This window comes from Arachis ipaensis, chromosome B4 (genome assembly GCF_059453495.1).
Source record: "Arachis ipaensis isolate K30076 ecotype BB chromosome B4, ASM5945349v1, whole genome shotgun sequence".
NCBI lineage: Eukaryota > Viridiplantae > Streptophyta > Magnoliopsida > Fabales > Fabaceae > Arachis > Arachis ipaensis.
Window position 1 is genome coordinate 82,219,905 of NC_142439.1, and position 5,626 is coordinate 82,225,530.

At 36.8% G+C, this 5,626-nt stretch overlaps 1 non-coding gene across 1 annotated transcript; it reads right to left on the reverse strand.

The window, feature by feature from the left end:
* Window positions 1-2,835: 2,835 nt before the first annotated feature.
* Window positions 2,836-2,943, reverse strand: LOC148568135 (small nucleolar RNA R71). The gene has a single exon (XR_015882403.1). It is a non-coding gene; the product is annotated as a small nucleolar RNA R71 (small nucleolar RNA).
* Between the last annotated feature and the right edge of the window lie 2,683 nt (window positions 2,944-5,626).

Consider the following 5,626-nt stretch of genomic DNA (forward strand, 5'->3'; position numbering starts at 1 on the left):
CTCAATTGCGTTGGAAAGTAGACATCCAGGGTTTTCCAGCAATATATAATAGTCCATACTTTGATTAAGGATAAATGACCATTCTTGAGAATTTGGAAAGTCTAAACCTTGTCTGTGGTATTCCGAGTAGGATTCAGGGATTGAATGACTGTGACGAGCTTCAAACTCGCGAGTGCTGGGCGTAGTGACAGACGCAAAAAGATCAATGGATCCAATTCCAGTATGATCGAGAACCGACAGATGATTAGCCATACAGTGACAGCACATTGGACCATTTTTACTGAGTGGACAGGTGGCCATTGACAACGGTGATGCCTAACATACTACTTGCCATGGAAAGGAGTAGGAAGGATTGGATGAAGACAGCAGGAAAGTAGAGGTTCAGATGGACGAAAGCATCTCTATACGCTTATCTGAAATTCTCACCAATGAATTACATAAGTACCACTATCCTATTTTATATTTTATTTATCTTTTACTTATCAATTCATAAAATCAGTTGAATCCGCTTGACTGAGATTTACAAGGTCCATAGCTTGCTTCAAGCCGACAATGTCCGTGGGATCGACCCTTACTCACATAAGGTTTATTACTTGGACGACCCAGTGCACTTGCTGGTTAGTTGTACGAAGTTGTGAAACAGAATTAAGAACATGAACATGCGTATTGAGTTTGTAGCGCCGTTACCAAGGAAGAAATGATCACGATTTCGCACACCAAGTTTTTGGTGCCTGTTGGGTATTGTTCGAGTTTGGACAACTGATGGTTCATCTTGTTGCTCATATTAGGTAATTTTATTTTAATTTTAAGCTTTTTATTTCTTGTTTTCAAAAAATACAAAAAAATAAAAAATATTTTTTTCTTCTTTTTTGTCTTTCCCAATTAATTTTCGAAAAATAAAAAAAATTAACAAAATCATAAAATCCAAAAATATTCTGTGTTTCTTGTTTGAATCTAGAGTCAACTTTTAAGTTTGGTGTCAATTGCATCTTTTTAATTTTCTAAAAATTATTTTCGAAAATTTCATGCATTGCATTCTTCATGATCTTCAAGTTGTTCTTGGCCAGTCTTCTTGTTTGATCTTCATATTTTCTTGTTTTGTGTCTTTTCTTGTTTTTCATATGCATTTTCAATTTGTTAATGTCTAAAGAATAAAAAATTTTTTTAGTTTGGTGTCTTGCATGTTTTCTTTTCTTGAAAATTTTTCAAAATAAGTTCTTGGTGTTCATCTTGGCATTCAAAGTGTTCTTGGTGTTCATCTTGACATTCATAGTGTTCTTGCATGCATCACATATTTTGATCCAAAATTTTTATGCATTGAGTCTTTTTTTTGTTTTTCTCTCTCATCATTAAAATTCAAAAATAAAAAAAAATATCTTTCTCTTATTTCACTCATAATTTTGAAAATTTGATTTAATTTAGTCAAAAAATTTTAAAATTTAGTTATTTCTTATGAGTCAAATCAAATTTTCAATTTAAAAATCTTATCTTTTTTAAATCTTTTTCATTTGTCTTTCATAACTTTCGAAATTTTCAAAATTAATTTTCAAAAATCTTTTTCATAATTTTCGAAAATCTTATTAGCATTTAATTTGATTGATTCAAAACTATTAAGTTGTTACTTGTCTATTAAGAAAGGTTCAATCTTTAAATTTTAAAATCATATCTTTTTATTTCTTGTTAGTCAAGTAATCAACTTTAGTTTTCAAAAATTAAATCTTTTTCAATTTCAATCATATCTTTTTCAAAATCAATTTCAAAATTCTTTCTAACTTCTCCCCTAACCTCTTATCTTTTTAAAATTGACTTTCAAATCTTTTTCAATCAATCTTATCTTTTTGTTTCAATCATATGATTTTCAATTTCAATCATATCTTTTTCAAAAACAAATTTCAAATCTCTTTTACTCATTCATATCTTTTTGTTTCAATCATATCTTTTTCAAAACTGCCCAACTAACTCTCTACCTTTAATTTTCGAAAATCCCTTCCCTCTTTTTCAAAATTTCGTTTTAATTAACTAATTGTTTTAATTTTAATTTAATTTAATTTCAATTTTAATTTTCGAATTTTAAATTTAAATTTAAAATATTTTTATTTTATTTTGTTAAATTTTTGAATTCTTCTCTCATCTGTAATCTCCTTCTATTTATTTATTCATCCGTTAACACTTCTATCCTCACCCTTGTGTTTGGATTCTCATCTTTTCCTTCTTCTATTCTTACTTTCTTCTACTCACATAAAGGAACCTCTCTCTACTGAGGCAAAGAGGATCCCTATTATTTTTTGTTTTCTTCTTTTTTATATGAGCAGGAACAAGGATAAGAACATTCTTATTGAAGCTGATCCTGAACCTGAAAGAACTCTGAAGAGGAAGCTAAGGGAAGCTAAAGCACAACTCTTTAGAGAAAATATGACATAAATTTTCGAAAAAGAAGAAGATATGGCCGAAAATAATAACAATGCAAGGAGGATGCTTGGTGACTTCACTGCACCTAATTCTAATTTACATGGAAGAAGCATCTCAATTCCTGCCATTGGAGCAAACAATTTTGAGCTTAAACCTCAATTAGTTTCTCTAATGCAACAGAACTACAAGTTTTATGGACTTCCATCTGAAGATCCTTTTCAGTTCTTGACTGAATTCTTGCAGATCTGTGATACTGTTAAGACCAATGGGGTTGATCTTGAGGTCTACAGGCTTATGCTTTTCCCATTTGCTGTAAGAGACAGAGCTAGAATATGGTTGGACTCTCAACCTAAGGATAGCCTGAACTCTTGGGATAAGCTGGTCACGGCTTTCTTAGCCAAGTTCTTTCCTCCTCAAAACCTTAGTAAGCTTAGAGTGGATGTTCAAACCTTCAGACAGAAAGAAGGTGAATCCCTCTATGAAGCTTGGGAGAGATATAAGCAACTGACCAAAAGGTGTCCTTCTGACATGCTTTCAGAATGGACCATCCTGGATATATTCTATGATGGTCTGTCTGAACTATCAAAGATGTCACTGGACCATTCTGCAGGTGGATCCATTCACCTAAAGAAAATGCCTGCAGAAGCTCAAGAACTCATTGACATGGTTGCAAATAACCAGTTCATGTACACTTCTGAAAGGAATCCTGTGAATAATTGGACGCCTATGAGGAAGGGAGTTCTTGAAATTGATACTCTGAATGCCATATTAGCTCAGAACAAAATATTGACTCAGCAAGTCAATATAATTTCTCAGAGTCTGAATGGAATGCAAGCTGCATCCAACAGTACTCAAGAGGCATCTTCTGAGGAAGAAGCTTATGATCCTAAGAACCCTGCAATAGCAGAGGTAAATTACATGGGTGAACCCTATGGAAACACCTATAACCCCTCATGGAAAAATCACCCAAATCTCTCATGGAAGGATCAATAAAAGCCTCAACAAGGCTTTAATAATGGTGGAAGAAACAGGTTTAGCAATAGCAAGCCTTTTCCATTTTCCACTCAGCAAAAGACAGAGAGTTCTGAGCAGACCCCATCTAGCTTGGCAAACATAGTCTCTGATCTATCTAAGGCCACTCTAAGTTTCATGAATGAAACAAGGTCCTCCATTAGAAATTTGGAAGCACAAGTGGGTCAGCTAAGTAAAAGGATCACTGAAACCCCTCCTAGTACTCTCCCAAGCAATACAGAGAAAAACCCAAAAGGAGAGTGCAAGGCCATTGAATTGATCATCATGGCCAAACCTACAAGGGAGGGAGAGGACGTGAACCCCAGTGAGGAAGACCTCCTGGGACGTCCAGAGATCAATAAGGAGTTTTCCTCTGAGGAACCAAAGGACTCTGAGGCTCATCTGGAGACCATAGAGATTCCATTAAACCTCCTTATGCCATTCATGAGCTCTAATGAATATTCTTCTTCTGAAGAGAATGAGGATGTTACTGAAGAGCAAGTTGCCAAGTACCTTGGTGCAATCATGAAGCTAAATGCCAAATTATTTGGTAATGAGACTTGGGAAGATGAACCTCCCTTGCTCACCAATGAACTGAGTGATCTGGATCAACTGAGATTGCCTCAGAAGAAACAGAATCCTGGAAAGTTTTTAATACCTTATACCATAGGCACCATGACCTTTGAGAAGGCTCTATGTGACCTTGGGTCAGGGATAAACCTCATGCCCCTCTCTGTAATGGAGGAACTGGAAATTTTTAAGGTGCAAGCTGCCAGAATCTCATTAGAGATGGCAAACAACTCAAGAAAACAGGCTTATGGACTAGTGGAGGACGTGTTAGTAAAGGTTGAAGGCCTTTACATTTCTGCTAATTTCATAATCCTAGACACTGGGAAGGATGAAGATGAATCCATCATCCTTGGAAGACCCTTCCTAGCCACAGCAAGAGTTGTGATTGATGTGGACAGAAGAGAGTTGGTCCTTCAACTGAATAAGGACTACCTTGTGTTTAAAACTCGAGGATCTCCTTCTGTAACAATGGAGAGGAAGCATGAAAAGCTTCTCTCACTGTAGAGTCAACCAAAGCCCCTACAGTCAAACTCTAAGTTTGGTGTTGGGAGGCCACAACCAAACTCTAAGTTTGGTGCTGAACCCCCACAACCAAACTCTAAGTTTGGTGTTGGGAGGTCCCAACCTTGCTCTGATTATCTGTGAGGCTCCATGAGAGCTCACTGTCAAGTTATTGACATTAAAGAAGCGCTTGTTGGGAGGCAACCCAATGTTATTTAATCATTTTTATTTTATTTTCTCTTTGTTATTTCATGTTTTATTAGGTTAATGATCATGTGGAGTCACAAAAACTACTAAAAAATCGAAAACAGAAAGAAAAATAGCATTAAAAATAGCACACCCTGGAGGAAGGGCTTACTGGCGTTTAAACGCCAGTAAGGAGCATCTAGCTGGCGTTTAACGCCAGAACAGAGCATGAAACTGGCGTTAAACGCCAGAAACAAGCAGCAGTCTGGCGTTTAAATGCCAGGATTGCACCCAGAGGAAAGCTGGCATTAAACGCCAGAAACAAGCATCAGACTGGCGTTTAACGCCAGAAACATGCACCATACTGGCGTTCAACGCCAGAAACATGCTATAGACTGGCGTTGAATGCCCAAAACAAGCAAGGAAGTGGCGTTTAACGCTAGAAACATGCTGTAGTCTGGCTTTAAATGCCAGGATTGCATATATAGGGAGTTTTACACGTCTAAAAGGTGCAGGGATGAGAAATCCTCAAACACTTCAGGATCTGTGGACCCCACAAGATTCCCTCAGGGTCCACAGGATCCCCACCTACTTCTTCTCTCCTCTTCATACCTTTCTATAACTCTCTTCCCCAAATACCCTCACCAATCAACTCAATCATTCTTCCCCATCACCTCTTCACTAATCACATCCATCCTCTCTTCCCCAAAAACCCCACCTACCTTTAAATTCAAAATAATTTCCCTCCCAAACCCAACCCTAAATGGCCGAACCCTAAACCCCTCCATACCTCTATATAAACCCCTCATTCCTTCTTCTATTTCACACAACACAACCCTCTCTTCTTCCACTTGGCCGAAACCTACTCTATCTCCCTCTCCTCCATTTTTCTTCTTCTTCTACTTCTTTCTTTCTTCTTTTGCTTGGGGACGAGCAAATATTTTAAGTT